This window comes from Salmo salar, chromosome ssa18 (genome assembly GCF_905237065.1).
Source record: "Salmo salar chromosome ssa18, Ssal_v3.1, whole genome shotgun sequence".
Classification (NCBI taxonomy): Eukaryota; Metazoa; Chordata; class Actinopteri; order Salmoniformes; family Salmonidae; genus Salmo; species Salmo salar.
The window spans coordinates 20886563-20907700 of NC_059459.1; the positions used below are offsets into that span (position 1 = coordinate 20886563).

At 41.5% G+C, this 21138-nt stretch overlaps 1 protein-coding gene across 4 annotated transcripts in view; it reads right to left on the reverse strand.

Moving 5' to 3' along the window:
• Positions 1-21138, reverse strand: part of LOC106577029 (protein tyrosine phosphatase receptor type E) — a 57589-nt gene that overhangs the window by 18964 nt on the left and 17487 nt on the right. For 2 of the 4 annotated variants that reach the window (XM_014154690.2, XM_014154687.2), the window contains one exon: positions 12416-12563. The gene's annotated coding sequence lies outside the window, so the exon portion shown is untranslated. Of the gene's footprint in view, positions 1-12415; positions 12710-21138 lie in introns of all 4 variants that reach the window. The other 2 variants (XM_014154691.2, XM_014154689.2) reach the window with 1 other exon arrangement.

Sequence of the window (21138 nt, forward strand, 5' to 3'; positions counted from 1 at the left end):
TCTCAGTGCTAGCAAAAATATGTTAAGAGTTGGACCCAGAACTACAATGTAATTCATATTGCTGATTATAAAAGCTCGCAAACTCAATGAGACTGCCTCAATGGTATTTAGCAAGCTGCAGTAGTTATTACCATAATCAAAAATGCATTTACCTAACAAGGATTTCTCCATGCAGGTAATGTTATTAATACATAATGAAATTCATTAAATATTAATAGATGTATATATCTACAACAATGCATCAAAACCAAAAAGAGAAAGTTGCAAAACACAACATCATAAAGTAACTCAATAAATGAATGGTATTTATAAGAAAGATGCAGGTGGTGGAGAAACGGATGCCAGCTGCATCCAAAAAAGGAACAGCTTGGTCTCACCTCAACTCTTACACGCAAACCTAAGTGAGCATGACAGACCCTGAGAAAAATGCTTGCCATTAAAAATAGCATGCTCATACAAATGTATCTTTACCTACAGAAGACTTGTAACCTTTTCATTTATTTGTATTATTAATTAAAGCAGAGGTGTGCAGTTAAAAGTACGTATTCCATTCCAACTGGAGCTTTCAGATTTGAGAGGTTTTTCCTTCCTGTCCATTACAGCCAATGAACAAGGGTGATTCCACGCCAGGAAGACCCACATTGTTTTGAGTTCTCAGATTGTTCTGGAAATTCTCACATAGAAACTTCATTGGGAGGAATGATGTTTGACATGCTTTTTACATTTGTATCACAAACCAATTCAGAGAAAATTATGATGAAAGTGGCCATTTTAGGCCCTTTTTAAACCTATACACATGCCTCCTGATCTGTTAACCGTACATGATTTTTTAAAATGTATTTTATTTCACCTTTATTTAACCAGGTAGGCAAGTTGAGAACAAGTTCTCATTTACAATTGCGACCTGGCCAAGATAAAGCAAGCAGTTTGACACATACAACAACACAGAGTTACACATGGAGTAAAACAAACAGTCAATAATACAGTTGAAAAATAAGTCAATATACAATGTGAGCAAATGAGGTGAGATAAGGGAGGTAAAGGCAAAAAAGGCCATGGTGGCGAAGTAAATACAATATAGCAAGTAAAACACTGGAATGGTAGATTTGCAGTGGAAGAAAGTGCAAAGTAGAAATAGAAATAATGGGGTGCAAAGGAGCAACATAAATAAATACAGTAGGGGAAGAGGTAGTTGTTTGGGCTAAATTATAGATGGGCTATGTACAGGTGCAGTAATCTGTGAGCTGCTCTGGCAGCTGGTGCTTAAAGCTAGTGAGGGAGATAAGTGTTTCCAGTTTTAGAGATTTTTGTAGTTCGTTCCAGTCATTGGCAGCAGAGAACTGGAAGGAGAGGCGGCCGAAGGAGGAATTGGCTTTGGGGGTAACCAGAGAGATATACCTGCTGGAGCGCGTGCTACGGGTGGGTGCTGCTATGGTGACCAGCGAGCTGAGATAAGGGGGAACTTTACCTAGCAGGGTCTTGTAGATGACCTGGAGCCAGTGGGTTTGGCGACGAGTATGAAGCGAGGGCCAGCCAACGAGAGTGTACAGGTCGCAGTGGTGCGTAGTATATGGGGCTTTGGTGACAAAACGGATGGCACTGTGATAGACTGCATCCAATTTATTGAGTAGGGTATTGGAGGCTATTTTGTAAATGACATCGCCGAAGTCGAGGATCGGTAGGATGGTCAGTTTTACGAGGGTATGTTTGGCAGCATGAGTGAAAGATGCTTTGTTGCGAAATAGGAAGCCAATTCTAGATTTAACTTTGGATTGGAGATCTTTGAGGTGAGTCTGGAAGGAGAGTTTACAGTCTAACCAGACACCTAGGTATTTGTAGTTGTCCACATATTCTAAGTCAGAACCGTCCAGAGTAGTGATGCTGGACGGGCGGGCAGGTGCAGGCAGCGATCGGTTGAAGAGCATGCATTTAGTTTTACTTGTATTTAAGAGCAGTTGGAGGCCATGGAAGGAGAGTTGTATGGCATTGAAGCTCATCTGGAGGTTAGTTAACACAGTGTCCAAAGAAGGGCAAGAAGTATACAGAATGGTGTCGTCTGCGTAGAGGTGGATCAGAGACACACCAGCAGCAAGAGCGACATCATTGATGTATACAGAGAAAAGAGTCGGCCCGAGAATTTAACCCTGTGGCACCTCAATAGAGACTGCCAGAGGCCCGGACAACATGCCCTCCGATTTGACACACTGAACTCTATCAGAGAAGTAGTAGGTGAACCAGGCAAGGCAATCATTTGAGAAATCAAGGCTATTGAGTCTGCCGATGAGGATGTGGTGATTGACAGAGTCGAAAGCCTTGGCCATGTCAATGAATACGGCTGCACAGTATTGTTTCTTATCGATGGCGGTTAAGATATCGTTTAGGACCTTGAGCGTGGCTGAGGTGCACCCATGACCAGCTCTGAACCAGATTGCGTAGCGGAGAAGGTGGGGTGGGATTCGAAATGGTCAGGAATCTGTTTGTTGACTTGGCTTTCGAAGACTTTAGAAAGGCAGGGTAGGATAGATATAGGTCTATAACAGTTTGGGTCAAGAGTATCCCCCCCTTTGAAGAGGGGGATGACCGCAGCTGCTTTCCAATCTTTGGGAATCTCAGACGGCGCGAAAGAGAGGTTGAACAGGCTAGTAATAGGAGTTGCAACAATTTTGGCAGATAATTTTAGAAAGAAAGGGTCCAGATTGTCTAGCCCAGCTGATTTGTAGGGGTCCAGATTTGCAGCTCTTTCAGAACATCAGCTGACTGGATTTGGGAGGAGAAATGAGGAAGGCTTGGGCGAGTTGCTGTGGGGGGTGCGGTGCTGTTGACCGGGGTAGGGGTAGCCAGGTGGAAAGCATGGCCAGCCGTAGAAAAATGCTTATTGAAATTCTCAATTATAGTGGATTTATCGGTGGTGACAGAGTTTCCTATCCTCAGTGCAGTGGGCAGCTGGGAGAAGGTGCTCTTATTCTCCAAGGACTTTACAGTGTCCCAGAACTTTTTTGAGTTTGTGTTGCAGGAAGCAAATTTCTGCTTGAAAAAGCTAGCCTTGGCTTTTCTAACTGCCTGTGTATATTGGTTTCTAACTTCCCTGAAAAGTTGCATATCACGGGGGCTGTTCGATGCTAATGCAAAACGCCACAGGATGTTTTTGTGTTGGTTAAGGGCAGTCAGGTCTGGAGAGAACCAAGGGCTATATCTGTTCCTGGTTCTACATTTCTTGAATGGGGCATGCTTATTTAACCTGTCTGGGCTAGGGGCAGTATTTTCACGGCCAGATAAAATACGTACCCAATTTAAGCAGGTTACTACTCTGGCCCAGAAACTATAATATGCATATTATTAGTAGATTTGGATAGAAAACACTCTGAAGTTTCTAAATTTGTTTGAATGGTGTCTGTGAGTATAACAGAACTCATAGGGCAGGCAAAAACCTGAGAAAAAGTCAACCAATAAGTGGAGGATCTGAGAATTGTAGTTCTTCTTTCTAGTGCCTTTCGAAACTACAGTTTCTGTGGGGTTACGTTGCACTTCCTAAGGCTTCCATTGGCTGTCAACAGCCTTCAGAAAGTGGTTTGAGCCTTCTCCTGTTACTGGGCAGATAATAGGAGCTCAGTTTCTGAGTGGACTGCCTGGCAACAAAGGGATTGGATATGCGCAGGCACGCAAGCGCACCGTTCCTTCTTTTTCTTTTTCTTCTTCAATGAATATGCTATTGTCCGGTTGGAATATTATCGCAATTTTACGTAAAAAATACCATAAAGATTGATTTTAAACAGCGTTTGACATGCTTCTAAGTACGGTAATGGAACATTTTGACTTTCCGTCTCTGGTGCCGCGTTCGCGCGTTATGCCTTTGGATAAGTGATCTGTACGCACGAACAAAACGGAGGTATTTGTACATAAATATGGATTATTTCAAACAAAAACAACATTTCTTGTGGAAGTAGCAGTCCTGGGAGTGCATTCTGACAAAGATCAGCAAAGGTAAGAGAATATTTCTAATACTAATTCTGAGTTTAGGTTGCCCCGAACTTGGCGGGTGTCTGAATAGCTCGCTGTGATGGCTGAGCTACGTACTCAGAATATAGTTGTGCTTTCTCCGTAAAGCTATTTTAAAATCTGACCCAGCAGTTCCATCCAGGAGTAGTCTATCTATAATCCTTTAAATAATTGTTATATATTTTGGCAATGTTTATGATGTGTATTTTTGTAAATTGATGTGCACATCCACCGGATGTTTTGTTGTTTTTGAATTTGACGCCCTGATATTTCACTGGAGGCTAGCGTCCCACGTAGCCCATAGAAGTTAAGATGGTGAGGAAGGCATTTTTTTTTTTAAATAACCAGGCATCCTCTACTGAAGGGATGAGGTCAATATCCTTCCAGGATACCCGGGCCAGGTCGATTAGAAAGGCCTGCTCGCTGAATTGTTTCAGGGAGCGTTTGACAGTGATGAGTGGAGATCGTTTGACCGCTGACCCATTACGGATGCAGGCAATGAGACAGTGATCGCTGAGATCTTGGTTGAAAACAGCAGAGGTGTATTTAGAGGGCAAGTTGGTTAGGATGATATCTATGAGGGTGCCCGTGTTTACGGCTTTGGGGTGGTACCTGGTAGGTTCATTGATCATTTGTGTGAGATTGAGGGCATCAAGCTTAGATTGTAGAATGGCTGGGGTGTTAAGCATGCCCCAGTTTAGGTCACCTAGCAGCACGAGCTCTGAAGATAGATGGGGGGCAATCAGTTCACATATGGTGTCCAGAGCACAGCTGGGGGCAGAGGGTGGTCTATAGCAGGCGGCAACGGTGAGAGACTTGTTTTTAGAGAGGTGGATTTTTAAAAGTAGAAGTTCAAATTGTTTGGGTACAGACCTGGATAGTAGGACAGAAATCTGCAGGCCATCTCTGCAGTAGATTGCAACACCGCCCCCTTTGGCCGTTCTATCTTGTCTGAAAATGTTGTAGTTAGGGATGGAGATTTCAGAGTTTTTGGTGGTCTTCCTAAGTCAGGATTCAGACACGGCTAGGACATCCGGGTTGGCAGAGTGTGCTAAAGCAGTGAATAAAACAAACTTAGGGAGGAGGCTTCTAATGTTAACATGCAAGGCTATTACGGTTACAGAAGTCATCAAAAGAAAGCGCCTGGGGAATAGGAGTGGAGCTAGGCACTGCAGGGCCTGGATTCACCTCTACATCGTCAGAGGAACAGAGGAGCAGTAGGATAAGGCTACGGCTAAAAGCAATGAGAATTGGTCGTCTAGGAGGTCCAGAACAGAGAGTGAAAGGAGCAGGTTTCTGGGGGCGATAAAATAGCTTCAAGGTATAATGTACAGACAACATCATTGTGTCATTATACTCTGTATACTGTGCTCTAAAATATGGAGTATGTCTGGATTCTGAAATACAATTTTATTACATTAATTTATTCAAAATAAAACATTTTATAGACATTGTTTTAAACAATATACTCTACAATGACATTACATTTCCAGAGTGGTTGCACTGCTAATTTTGCAGTTATGATAAAAGTTATGAGCACCCCTAAGACAGTGAATGGGAAAATAGATTCAAAGGGTACTTACTCCCTCTGCTTGTGATTTTCTGTATGTGATTGGTTAATGACCTATAATGTCAATTTCTATGTATAAAACACATATATAAATCTAAAAAAATAAAACACACACAAAAATATATATATATATATATATATATATATATATATATATATATATATATATATATATATATACACACACACATATACATACATATATACACACATATACACACATACACACATATATATATACACATATATATATATACACACACACACACACACACACACACACACACACACACACACACACACACACACACACACATTGCTCAAAAAAATAAAGGGAACACTAAAATAACATAGTTGAATGTGCTTTTTCTTTACATAGTTGAATGTGCTGACAACAAAATCACACGAAAATAATCAATGGAAATCCAATTTATCAACCCATGGAGGTTGGATTTGGAGTCACACTCAAAATTAAAGTGGAAAACCACACTACAGGCTGATCCAACTTTGATGTAATGTCCTTAAAACAAGTCAAAATGAGGCTCAGTAGTGTGTGTGGCCTCCACGTGCCTGTATGACCTCCCTACAACGCCTGGGCATGCTCCTGATGAGGTGGCGGATGGTCTCCTGAGGGATCTCCTCCCAGACCTGGCCTAAAGCATCCGCCAACTCCTGGACAGTCTGTGGTGCAACATGGCGTTGGTGGATGGAGCGAGACATGATGTCCCAGATGTGCTCAATTGGATTCAGGTCTGGGGAACGGGCGGGCCAGTCCATAGCATCAATGCCTTCCTCTTGCTGGAACTGCTGACACACTCCAGCCACATGAGGTCTAGCATTGTCTTGCATTAGGAGGAACCCAGGGCCAACCGCACCAGCATATGGTCTCACAAGGGGTCTGAGGATCTCATCTCGGTACCTAATGGCAGTCAGGCTACCTCTGGCGAGCACATGGAGGGCTGTGCGGCCCCCCAAAGAAATGCCACCCCACACCATGACTGACCCACTGCCAAACCGGTCATGCTGGAGGTTGTTGCAGGCAGCAGAACGTTCTCCACGGCGTCTCCAGACTCTGTCACATGTGCTCAGTGTGAACCTGCTTTCATCTGTGAAGAGCACAGGGCGCCAGTGGCGAATTTGCCAGTCTTGGTGTTCTCTGGCAAATGCCAAACGTCCTGCACGGTGTTGGGCTGTAAGCACAACCCCCACCTGTGGACGTCGGGCCCTCATACCACCCTCATGGAGTCTGTTTCTGACCGTTTGAGCAGACACATGCACATTTGTGGCCTGCTGGAGGTCATTTTGCAGGGCTCTGGCAGTGCTCCTCCTGCTCCTCCTTGCACAAAGGCGGAGGTAGCGGTCCTGCTGCTGGGTTGTTGCCCTCCTACGGCCTCCTCCACGTCTCCTGATGTACTGGCCTGTCTCCTGGTTGCGCCTCCATGCTCTGGACACTACGCTGACAGACACAGCAAACCTTCTTGCCACAGCTCGCATTGATGTGCCATCCTGGATGAGCTGCACTACCTGAGCCACTTGTGTGGGTTGTAGACTCCGTCTCATGCTACCACTAGAGTGAAAGCACAGCCAGCATTCAAAAGTGACCAAAACATCAGCCAGGAAGCATAGGAACTGAGAAGTGGTCTGTGGTCACCACCTGCAGAACCACTCCTTTATTGAGGGTGTCTTGCTAATTGCCTATAATTTCCACCTGTTGTCTATTCCATTTGCACAACAGCATGTGAAATTTATTGTCAATCAGTGTTGCTTCCTAAGTGGACAGTTTGATTTCACAGAAGTGTGATTGACTTGGAGTTACATTGTGTTGTTTAAGTGTTCCCTTTATTTTTTTGAGCAGTGTGTGTGTATATATGTGTATGTATGTATATGTATACACATATATACACATATATATATACACACACATACACACATACATACGTATATATACACATATATACGTATATACACATATATACGTATATACACACATACATACGTATATATACACATATACACACACATATACACATACATACATACATACATACATACATACATACATACACATACATACATATATATATGATTGCCCACGAGATCCTCCCGGTCAGGGCCCGGGGAGTGCATAACGGGTGCCCCCGACCAGGCTGAGGCCAAGAGGAGTCGGTGAGGCACTTGCTCTGGGAGTGCAGAGCCGCCAGGGACCTGTGGAAGGAAGCAGGCCCCCTGATCTCCCCGTGTCTACCAGCAGGGGAGGACCTAACGCCCAGCTCGTGCTGTATGGGGTGGGCCGAAGGCCTATTCCATAAAAGGCCTTCACCAAGCTCTGGCCCACCTTCACGTGTCTGAAGGAAGCACTGTGGTCCTCCCGCAACCTGCTCGTAGCGAAACGAATAGAGTACACCCCCCAGGCAGTGGCCATGGTAGCCATGGAAGCCCTGGGGTGGTACAGAAGAAAGGGGGCCTCGACCCTAAGCAAAGGGTTCCCCACAACACCCAAGGTCCCGGCAGCCATGGCCTGATAGCGCTGCGGTGCCTAGGGCGTTGCGCCTAGGGGAGGGATCTCCTCTGGGCCCCGAAGGACAGGATGGTAATTGATTCGGAAGAGCAGGAGGAGGCGAGTTTGATAAGCACTCACCCCGCTCCTGTACAAAAGGACCGAAAACAGCTTTTTAACAATGTGACTTTTTGTTTTACTTTTGTTAAATCATTTGTACACATTTTAAATGGCTTTTATAGATTTGAGGTTTTTACAAAGAAAAGTACTTTTATTCATGGTTGTTTCTATTGTCTTTAACATGTACTTTTTAACAAATTTAAATGTGTTATGTTTTTATGTGTATAAAATGATGTACAAAAATATATATGAGCTGTTTTTAAAGGAAATGTAATAATACAATTTTTCCAAAAGAAATGTATTTTACATATTATTCGAAAAACGAGTTGTTGGGATCCTGGATGCTGATTGGACGAGCAGCCTTCCAAGCCATGCTGTATTTGCAACACAGGCACACATATGCCTGCTAACAGTTCCATCTGAATTATCACTGCACCTCCATAACAATATAATCTAGTTCATGTTGCTGTTGGAATCACCTCTTGAATTTATCTCAACTTGCACATTAAAACTGCAATATGTAACTTTTTGGATGATGACCAAATTCACATAGATATGCGCTATTTCTATAATTCCGTTCTTAAGTTTCGTTTTTGAGTCTTTTACTTTCGGCTTTGTACATCAGCTTCAAAAAGCTGAAAATACAATATTTTTGGTTAGGGAAAATATATATTCACATCAGTTTAGATGGTACAATGATTATCTACACTATACTTGCTTGTTTTGTCACAAACTGAAAGGCGAACTATTACAATTTTAGCAACCAGGAAATGGTGGAGCGATTTCTGCATAGTGCATCTTTAATTCCCTTTGCTTCTAGGCTACCAATTGGTTTGTATAAGCGGGGGTTAAAATAAGCCTTGCTGTCTGCCTGTCCGACCTCAGAAACAATGTTTCACTTTTGAAATGCAATCTCCCCTGTACCATAGAGTGACTGTTGTCCCGACGAGACCTTAACTTTTCTGAGCCAGGCGAAATCACGCATTAATGTCATTATTATGGATATGTCCAAGTAAACACGGCTAGTTTACTGTAATTCTAGGTGCAATGTTTGACATGACTGTGTTAGCTGAAGTTGGCTACTTGTAAATGACAAGAACGTTAGTCAGCCTGAATAGTCAGCCTGCATTCCCTCCCAAGCAGACACGCAACTGCTCTCAAGGAACTGGACTATGTGCAAACTTGAAACCACCTATCCCGAGTAAAAGACATCTGAGGAAAACACTTATTCTGAGGAAATCTTAGGAAAATAACTTATTCTAATATTTCAACTACAATATATTGTATTTTATTTACACTGTTTATGCACCGCATAATTATTTATATACTGGATTCTTGACATAACTCACTCTAATATATCTACTGCTGTACATATCATTCTTAGTTTATCTTGTGTACATTTCCTCTATATATATATATATATATATATATATATGAATATATATGAATATATTGCATTTTGATACTGCTACAGTGTTATTTGGGCTGTTCATTGGATTTGTCCTGCCTTTCTTGCTTTATTGCCTGTCTTTTTTGTATTTCTGTTTACATTTTAGCTGTTTGCCATTTGACTGCATTGTTAGGAGCTAGTAACATAAGCAGTTCGCTGCACCGCTATAACACCTGCTAAACTGTGTATGCGACCAATACACTTTGATTTGATTCGATTTGCATAGCAACATAAGCAAAAAAAACTGACAACCAGATACTTCGGGTAGAAGAATGAAATTGTATGAATTAACTTATCCAAATTACGGTTCTACTGAAAATATGTAAATCATTGTTATTTTAATATGTTGGTAACAGTTTTATAAAAGCAACAAGGCATGCAAGTCAGTGCTATATAATTAATACACTAAGGTAAATGGATTGACTGGCCTGATGCAAACAACACAATTTACCTGTGACTGTATTCATTACATAGCACTAGCTCTTGTGCCTTATTCTTTGATATATATCTTTTTTAGATTTTGCTTATTTTTATACATTTTCTACACAGAAATTTACATTAGGTCATTCACCAATCACATTGAGCAAATCACCAGCAGAGGGTGTAAGTACCCTTTGAATACATTTTTCCATTCAGTGTGTTGGTGGTGCTGATAAAATGTATCATAACTGCAAAATTAGCAGTGCGCCCACTCTGGAAATGTGATGTACTTGTAGAGTATATTGTTTGAAATAATGTCTATAAATGAACAAAATCTAAAAGGGTACATTTGAGATATTAATATTACAATATTTTTATGTTGAATAAATTAATGTGAAAAATTGTATTTCAGAATCCAGACATACTCCATATTTTAGCGCACACTATATGGAGTATAATGACACAATGATGTTGTCTGTATCATGTACGGGTTCAAAGATCATAGGGTCTTATAGGAGGCATGTGTACAGGTTTAAAAAGGGCCTAAAATTGCCACTTTCATCATGATTTTCTCAAAAATGGTTTGCGATACAAAAGTTATGTGATAATTTCCAGAACAATCTGAGATACCCCAAAATATTTTCGGGCCTTCCTGGCATGGAATCACCCAGAACATTCGTTCATATTTTAGTCACATTTCATCTCATTCGTTCTGGATGGCCAATGACCGGCTTCATTCACTTGATTCACCACTAAGCTATGCAAAAATTGTTCATGTAAATTTGTACTGTGGCCAAATGTACAGTATGTGCTTCAAATGATGTGAAAGTAAGTGTTCAAATGTGATGAATCCACTCTAATCTATTTTGACCTTCAGAAATACTGACGGTTATAGGTGGGTAAATATTAATCCCAGCCATAACCCTGAGTGGAAAATCCTATTTTTCATCATTACTTTACTCCAGGAAGCCCTGAAAAGCTATTGCACATCTGCACACACACACACACACACATCTGCACACACACACACATCTGCACACACACACACACATCTGCACACACACACACATCTGCACACACAACTGAACGGAGCGTTCATCGTTCAAACAGGATGCATTGAATTCCGAATTGCACATGACCACAATATCCACCCTGACATGAAGTGGCTATAGGTACAATATGGTTTACGGCTTGACATGAATCCAAATTAACCCAGCTGAAGAGCACATAGTGATGACTGAACCTTAGATTAAATACATCATGATTTATAAATTATTAAAACATATTTTACGGGTTCCAATGTCAGAGGACAATGGATACTGTACTCACAGGCATATAAATATGTTCTGTGTATGTTCTTTAACAATGGACATGGTGATACAAGCATACAGGGATTGTAAAATTTGATCCAAGCATAAAAAAGGCACCCAAAATATAGCAATCCATTTACTGCCCTTGAAATCTTTCCTTATCTCCAATTTCAAAGAGATTCCATCGGACAGGCTAGACTAGTGTACCCTTTGTCTTAGGAAACAAAGAGAAAACATTCATCTTTATGTGACATCCCAACCCACATCCATTGAAGTTCAGGTTTCTTCATGAATCAATAAAACCTAAAAGCAGCATCTTTGCTTCAGGGATTAAAGATGGATGACACACAAAATGTTAGTTTTTTACAAGGAGAGAAAGAACAAAGACAGTGGAGAGCAACCACAGAAGCATGGCTGTCTGCTAGAGCAGACACTGGACCTGGAGAACAAATACATGTCAGTGGAGCAAGTAAAAAGAGGAGGGGAGGATGAGAGGAGAGATGAGATGAGAGGCTTCAGAAGCTATGTATTAGCAGCTATAATGAGAAACGTCCCTATTAGACAAACAGCAACAGTACTAAAGCGAAGGGTGGCTTCACTGGCAAGTAGCAGGCCATGCTACAGATAAGTATCTGGATCACCACTCCACGCTTCATAACTCGATGAAATCCATTGTCGTAAGAACGGCTATATTTCTGTTGTTGTGGTATGAAGGAAGGTTGAATATTTGTCTATTCAGAAGCATGATACTGTATTGAGCCTCTCGGTTATGGGCTTTGTTTTCAGCCAACATGCGCTAAGCTTATCCATACATGCAAGTCATCACAGCATAAAATGCATTAATATTGAAGCTGTGACATAATCTTATTTCCATAATCTCCTATACATCACTAATCATTATGGTCGGGAGCATGGTCAGGGTCAAAAGTCAATTCAGGAATTGAATTGAAATCCTAACTGAAAACAAGGGTCCCTTTACATTAAAATAATGAATTTAGATTGATGTCCTAAATTGCCTGAGTTGAAATGAAATCGACTCAGGGGTTACTCACAGTTTAAAAGCAGAGCTGACCGGATTCAGTAGGAGTTAATCCAATAGTCCATAGCAGCCAGAAGGTCTGATTCTCTTCCTGACCGGCCCCCTGGGATTCTGTACCCACAACCCAGTCCACATTCACATTGTCTCAGGAGGTACTGGGTCTGGTGGGAGAGTAGTAGATGTGATTAGGACACACTATTCCTGTAGCTAAGGTCCAGTAGCTGGGTTTCAGGGGACTTCAGGGTTTTAGGCCATGTCACAGAGTAAAGTAGGCTCGAGTTCAGTGACCTACATAAATGCATACCACCTGAAGAAAGACAGGACAAGAAAAAAGGTTAGATCCCAGTTAATACCATGGTTGCTGCTTTTAAAGGAGCTATAGAAAGCTCTATTGCTTCCTCACCATGGTGAGACCCCCAGAAATAGTACATTCAAAGTAGCTTTAGAAAGACCAGGGAAGTAAATGAATGAAGTCATGACCTGGACTCCACTCTGTTTGCTTGTTAGTCATAGGGATTTTTCTCCTGTTCATTGTTTGGGCCTGACAGAGGAAAAGTCTAAGGGATGAACAAACTAATAACGCTACTTCCTGTGTACAGAAGGAGTGGGAGTCTGTCTATTTGAGTGAACTGTACCGTAGAGAGAGAGAGATTGTACTATTCTAGACATTGTGGGTGAGAGAGAAGGGAGAGTGGTAAAGCGAGAGAAAGAGAGAAGTGGTGTAGTGTTCACACGTGTGTGTGTGTGTGTGTGTGTATGTTTGTGTGTGTGTGTGTTTCTGTGTGTGCGTCATTCTGTTTCTTTGTCTGGACTGTGACAAACCACTTTAATCTAGCCCACACAGCATGGCAAAGAAATACATGTCAATTTCAAGAGATATTAATTGTTAAGTTTACCAATCTAATCCCACCCACGGACAGAAATTCAGAGGAAAAGTGTGAGGAATATACAATCCGTTATGTTAACTCTCAACAATAGAGACAATAAATACTCACAAAAAATATACACAATAGCCAAGACTAACACCTTTACAATACTGTGATTGTCATGGCATAGACAAAACACATCCAATTCTATACATATTTGGAATTGGCAGTGCTTCATTCCAATATGGTCTAAAAAGCTAAGTATTGCTACACATTGTAGCATTTTGGAATCTGAGTGCCCAAAACAAAGCCTTGACTATGACGTTACTCTATGGCTCTAGCCATGTATGAAGGAGAGAACATGGCTCTGAGTGCCCACATACTCCCTCTCTCCCAACACAGGGTTCCTCTACCCACAGGTGGAGACACAAAGCCAGATTGTTTAGCGACCGGCCACTGAGTCAGAGCAGAGGTGAACCAGTGATCCCAGTTGGAGAAGCCCACTCATACAAAGCCGTGATGGGTGAATGGGGCCTCTAGGAACAAGGGTGGGACTAGGGTTGCAAAGCTACCGGTTGTTTACTAAAGCTACCGGAATATTCAGTAACTTTGATAATTCACATGGACTTGATGGCAATCTTTTGTAACTTCGGTAATTTATATTTGAATCCTTTAAAAAATATATTTATTAATATTTTGTTCACATTATTTACATCTGTGTCCATCTTGTCCATGAGTAGATAGATCATATAGAACATCATGAATTTTAACTACTGCCACCAGTGCAGGCACAAAACATTTGCAACTAAGATATATCCACATAGTAAAATAAAAATAGCTTTTAGAAATACAGTATACAGGTATTTCTGATATATGGAAATGGTGGCTTTTCTTGTTGAAAATAATCTTAAATTAAATAAAATATATAAAGTTTTTTTTTTATTGCATTCTCCTTTCCAGACATTAGTTCTCGGGGGACTGGCCTCCATCATCCTTATTTCCTTCCGAGTCACTTTCAAGTGTATCTTTTGTCACTTTCAAGTGTACGTATATTCTTCTGAGTCACTTTCAAGTGTATATTCTTCTGAGTCACTTTCAAGTGTATATTCCTTTGAGTCACATTCATCTTGTGTTGTGACATCTGTTATTGGCTCAAACAGTTTCAGATTGGAATGAAATGCCACCATTTGCTGGACCCTTTCGGTGGTCAGCTTATTGGACACCAAGAAAAGATGCGTACAATACATAGAACACCAAAAAATACACAAATACAGTGACAATAAAACCAGCACATCATCAATTCATTATAAAAACTAAAATTACCTTGGCGTGCGCAATCCCAAAGAGTGACCAATTGTGCTCTGATGCAGCAGATGTAGGTAGCATCTGCAGTATAATTGAGGCAATGGAGGACAAGGCTTCAAAGCTACAGAGTACCTTCCACCAGCTTGACGCAGAGATGTGTTCAGCGGAAGTCCAAAACCCATCATCTTTCCACAAGCCATCCTACGTCCTGAATATGGCCAAACTCCCCAGAACCGTCCCCTCATCCAGCTGAAGGTGGTGTGCCATGGATGAAGTCATGTCGTATGCTGACATTATCTGCGCTGCAGATACAATTGGAGGCTTTCAGGCACATTTTGTATTCAGCAAAAAGGCAGCTGCATGGATGAGCTTGGTGCAGAAGTCTTGCCCTTTGTCAATAATTTCCAAAATTGCCTCTTCTTCTGCTTCATCCAGCAAAGACGTTGTCAGTGCAGCACCAATCTGCTCACGCAGATCTGTGAAGAACCATTAAACATCTGACAAGACTGCCCCATCTCCCTCCACCTGGTTAATGGCAGATGCAATTGGGGTGAGTAAGGTCAGGTTGATGCCAACGTGCTCCCAAAACACATCGTCAAGGAATGTCTTCTTGATGGTAGAATTCATTTCTATGGACTCTGAGATGGCCATATCTTGCAGGGACACTTTCCCTTCTAGAAGGCTTGTGCACATTATTACAGAGGAGCCCCATCTGGTTTTGCAGGGCAGTTTGAGAGGTGTTTTTCTGGTTTTCACACTGTTTTTCTCCAAACATTGCTGAGGCCATCCATTTCCCTTTGACATATTTCACTACCTTGTAGGCTTTATTGTACAAGGTCTGCATGGTTTCCAGGCCCATGATGTCTCCCAGGAGACCATTGAGACCATGTGCTGCACAGCAAATTGGAGTGATGTGAGGGAAGGCTTCTTCGACTTGTCTCCAATCTGCTTTCATATATACCACATTGTCTGTAACTACGGCAAAACATACTTATCAGCTCATCTGCAATGAATTTGCTTATGTGTCTGTTGATTTTTGTGTCAATGCTTTTGTAAAACACTGGCTGGGGAGTGCAGAAAATGTCATCGATAATACCTTCCCCACATACATTGGAGCATCTATCATAGCAACACATTCTGCCTTGTCAATAATGACATTGACCTTTTCTTGCACTGACATGTTCTGACTGCAACAAGTTGGTTGACAAACATGCCTGGTTGGAGGGGAGTATGCAGGACATAGAATGTTCAAGAATCTTTTCCAGTGAACATTGATTGTAAGCATGAGAAGGGAGCATGTGGCATAGATGGCTCAAGCCAGGCATTCATCTGCTTTCTGCTTGTTTTTTTTAAATAATTTTTTGTTTTTATATTTAACCTTTATTTAACTAGGCAAGTCAGTTAAGAACAAATTCTTATTTACAATGTCGGCCTACATCGGCCAAACCCTGCGGCAATTGTGCGCCAGCCTATGGGACTCCAAATCACGGCCAGTTGTGATACAGCCTGGATTCGAACAACGGTGTCTGTAGTGACGGCTCAAGCACTGAGATACAGTGCCTAAGACCGCTGCGCCACTCGGGAGCCCTATCCATACCATGGGTAGTTGCTGCTGACTCAGATGTTGATGTTGTGTCATCTTGGTTGTCTGTGCTGAGAGTTGAAGGTTAAGTAGAGGGTTGTAGTGACTTCTCTTTAAAGCTTTCTGGGCAATTTTTACAGTTGTTCAAATGAAACTGCAACTTTGTATCATTTTTGCAAAACTTTTTTGAGCAGTAATTGCACATTAACTGATACCCTCCATCTTCATTAACTTATTTGAAATGCCTCCACATGAAAGGGCTTCCGTGTTCTTAACCACTGGTATCCAGAATGCTGTTCATTGACTACAGCTCATCATTCAACACCATTATGCCCACAAAGCTTATCACTAAGCTAAGGACCCTGAGACCCTCTGCAACTGGATCCTGGACTTCCTGACAGACCGCCTCCAGATCGTGAGAGTAGACAACAACTCATCTGCCACGCTGATCCTCAACACGGGGGCCCCTCAGGGGTGCGTGCTTAGTCCCCTCCTGTACTCCCGGTTGAACCCATGGCTGCATGGCCAAGCACGACTCCAACACCATCACTAAGTTTGCCGACGACACAACAGTGGTAGGCCTGATCACAGACAATGATGAGACAGCCTATAGGGAGGTCAGAGACCTGACAGTGTGGTACCAGGACAACAACCTCTCCCTCAAAGTGATCAAGACAAAGGAGATCATCGCGGACTACAGTAAACGGAGGGCCGAGCATGCCCCCATTCTCATCGATGGGGCTGTAGTGGAGCAGGTTGAGAGCTTCAAGTTCCTTGGTGTCCACATCACCAACAAATTATCATGGTCCAAACACACCAAGACGTTCATGAAGAGGGCACGACAACGCCTATTCCCCCTCAGGAGACTGAAAAGATTTGGCATGGGTCCTCAGATCCCTTAAATGTTATACAATTGCACCATTGAGAGCATCCTGACTGGTTTGGCAACTGCTTGGCAACTGACCGCAAGGCGCTAAAGAGGGTAGTGCATACAGCCCAGTACATCATTGGGGCCAAGCTTCCTGACATCCAGGACCTCTATACTAGGCGGTGTCAGAGGAAGGCCTTAAAAATAGCCAAAGACTCCAGCCACCCTAGTCATAGACTGTTATTTCTGCTACTGCACAGCAAGTGGTACCGGAGCACCAAGTCTAGCTCCAAAAGGCTTCGTAACAGCTTCTACCCCCAAGCTATAAGACTGCTGAACAGCTAATCAATTGGCTACCCGGACTATTTGCATTGACCCCCCCCCCTTTCTTACGCTGCTGCTACTTGTTGTTTATTATCTATGCATAGTCACTTTACCCCAACCTACATGTACATACTACCTCAATTACCTCGACTTACCTGTACCCCCGCACATTGATTCGGTACAGGTGCCCCCTGTATATAGCCTCGTTATTGTTTTTTGTTGTTTTTTTTACTTTAGTTTATTTAGTAAATATCTTATTTTTCTTAAAACTGCATTGTTGGTTAAGGGCTTGTAAGTAAGCATTTCACGGTAAGGTCTACACCTGCTGTATTCAGCACATGTGACAAATAACATTTGATTTGATTTGATATTCAATCTTATTCCCTGGAAGTGGGTGTGCAGATATTTTAACTGCCCTAACACACCTGACTCTAGGTCTTGGTGATTAGCAAATTCATTTCATCAAGTGTTTTAATTGTAGGATGAAACAATCATCTCAGAGTATTTAATGCTGAAACGCCGATATTAAAACAGCTTTAACTGATCAACGGTATTCATAAAGTTGATGCGTATATTTAGGATCATGTTTTAAAGCTTGGTATTGCATTTTCATATTAAAGTTGCGATATGTAACTTTTTGTGCAAGCTTTTTGTGCAAGAAAAGTTAGTTATAGATTTGTCACTCTCATTGAGTCTAAGAAGTCTAAGAAAAGTTAGTTATAGATTTGTCACTCTCATTGAGTCTAAGAAGTCTAAGAAGTGCTAATTATATGCTTCCAGTTCTTAAGTTTCATTTTTGTGTTTTTTACTTTTGGTTTTGTACACCAGTTTCTAGTTTCATTTTTGTGTTTTTTACACCAGCTTCTAACGGTTGAAAACACAATATTTTTGGTTATGGAAATATTTCACAGAGGTCGGTTTACAGTGCATTCGGAAAGTATTAAGTATCAAGGGGTCTGAATACTTTCCGAAAGCACTGTAGATGGTACAATGATTCTCTACTAGTGTTCCCTCTAATTATTTGGGGCACTGAGCAACTTTTAGGTCTTGCTCTTGTATGAAGGAGTAACTCCCCATTGCTGATCTACTATATACACTTATCTACAACTGGGCTAATAACTCGCTAACAAGCAAATAATGTCAACAAATGTGCACACTTGCAGCTCTGCACTCTGATCGGAACTGATCTGAAAAGCACATTCACTTGCGTGTAATTGAAATACAGCTCCTAATAGAATTCTACTCCATTGTGCTCTGGCTTTGCCTACAACAAAACAGACTAAATCCTGCAAAGTTAGATTTGTTTTGGTTTGTTGCATTGAAAAGGGGCTGATATAATGTTTATTTGATGACAGAAAAACATTTGATCTATATAGTAAAAACATATGGGGCGAACTCAGTGAAGTTCAAACTCTTGCGTATCTGTGCGGCCTGGCATTTCTTCTGCGTGGCAGTTCTGGAGGAGGTGCACGGCTGTGCACGCGCACAGCTTAGAGGGAGCATTGCTCTCTATACAATACTTGTTTGTTTTGTCACATGAATGGAAATTAGGCGAACTATTAGAATTTTAACAACCAGGAAATGGTGAAGCCATTTCTGCATAGTGCATCTTTAAAATTGTAAATCAAATGAAAACCTACTTTATTATATGCTATGTAGCCATCACTTCACTGCTATTTTCAGGTCTCTCCAGAGATGTTCGATTTGGTTCAAGTCTGGGCTTTGGCTGGGCCACTCATGGACATTCAGAGACTTGTCCTGAAGCCACTCCTGCATTGTCTTGGCTGTGTGCTTAGGGTCGTTGTCCTGTTGGAAGGTGAAACTTTGCCCCAGTCTAAGGTCCTGAGTGTTCTGGAGCAGGTTTTCATCAAGGATCTCTGTACTTTGCTCCATTCATCTTTGCCTTGATCCTGACTAGTGTCCCAGTCCCTGCCACTGAAAACCACCCCCACAGCATGACGCTGCCACCACCATGCTTCACCGTAGGGATAGTGCCAGGTTTCCTCCAGATGTGACGCTTGGCATTAAGGGATTTGAGTTCAGTCTTGGTTTCATCAGACCAGAGAATCTTGTTTCTCATAGTCTGAGAGTCTTTAGGTGCCTTTTGGCAAACTCCAAGCGGGCTTCATGTGCCTTTTACTGAGGAGTGGCTTCCGTCTGGCCACTCTACCATAAAGGACTGATTGGTGGAGTGCTGCAGAGATGGTTGTCCTTCTGGAAGGTTCTCCCATCTCCACTGAGGAACTCTAGAACTCTGTCAGACTGACCATCAGGTTCTTGGTCACCTCCCAAGCTCTAGGAAGAGTCTTGGTGGTTCCAAACTTCCATTTAAGAATGATGGAGGCCACAATGTTCTTGGGGACATTCAATGTTGCAGAATTTTTTTAGTACCCTTCCCCAGAGCTGTGCCTCGGCAGAATCCTGTCTCAAAGCTCTACGGACAATTCCTTCGACCTCATGGCTTGGTTTTTGTTCTGACATGCACTGTCAAATGTGGGACCTTATATAGACAGGTGTGTGCCTTTCCAACTCATGTCCAATCAATTGAATTTACCACAGGTAGACTCCAATCAAGTTGTAAAAACATCTCAAGGATGATAAATGGAAACAGGATGCACCTGAGCTCAATTTCGAGTCTCATAGCAAAGGGTCTGAATACTTATGTAAATAAGGTATCTGTTTTTATTTTGAATAAATGTGCAAACATTTCTGAAAACGTGTTTTTGCTTTGTTATTATGGGTTATTGTGTGTAGATTGCTGAGGATTTTTATGTATTTAAAACATTTTAGAATAAGACTGTAACGTAACAAAATGTGGAAAAAGTCAAGGGGTCTGAATATTTTCCGAATGCACTATATTTAACTACACAACATAAGACAGCTGTTTACATTCTTCAATGTATGAAAACATAAAACTTACTTTATATTCTTAAAATGGTTTTAAGCGGATTGACCCTGGCTGAATGTTTCCCATCTTTGTACACTGACTAATCGCAGAACAAAAATACATAAACTAATAAATCTACATATTCTTAATGCAATCATTTTTTGGGCTGGAGTATACATTTTTCGAATTGAAGCAGTGTGGATTAAGTCCATATCTTAATCTGACCAGTTTACTGATGAGACTACAACATACATGTCTGAAATAAAGCAACATTACTAAAAATCACAATGAGGTCCTAGTATATGTCCTAAGAATTTAAATATACACATTACAACATTGTGTCTGTTTCTATACCATGACAAAGGATGTTTCTAACAATTAATGAAATACTCTGAATAGCCAAAGCATACCTAATCTCCCTGGACCCCCCACAAAAAAAGATGGATGTGATTTTACATTCTGTGAGTTGAGTTTTTGTAATGGCAACATAATTACATAAAAAGGATTGCCCCATGACAAATAAGTGAGTTTTTCAAACAAGTACAACAGCACTGAAAGTCACAAATATAGTAATTACTGACACACTCCATACAAGACTGTGAAAAACTAAATTGTAGATGAACAATAACAAGCAAGGAAAAACATGATAAAAGCTGATCAGGTCATTTTACTTAATCAAAGGAGTTCCAGTCTGCTGGGGAAGAATTCATCCACGTATACAGCTAACATTAGATTTGTGTACAGATATTATTTGTATCTAATTTTGTTACAATGTTATTTGCATTGCTAGTTAAAGCCTACTGTTAGCAAGCTAGCTAACGTTAACTGACAGGCTTGCTAACGTTAACTGACTGGCTAGCTAATGTTAGCTAGCCGACATTAAACATAGCTAGCTAGCTAATGT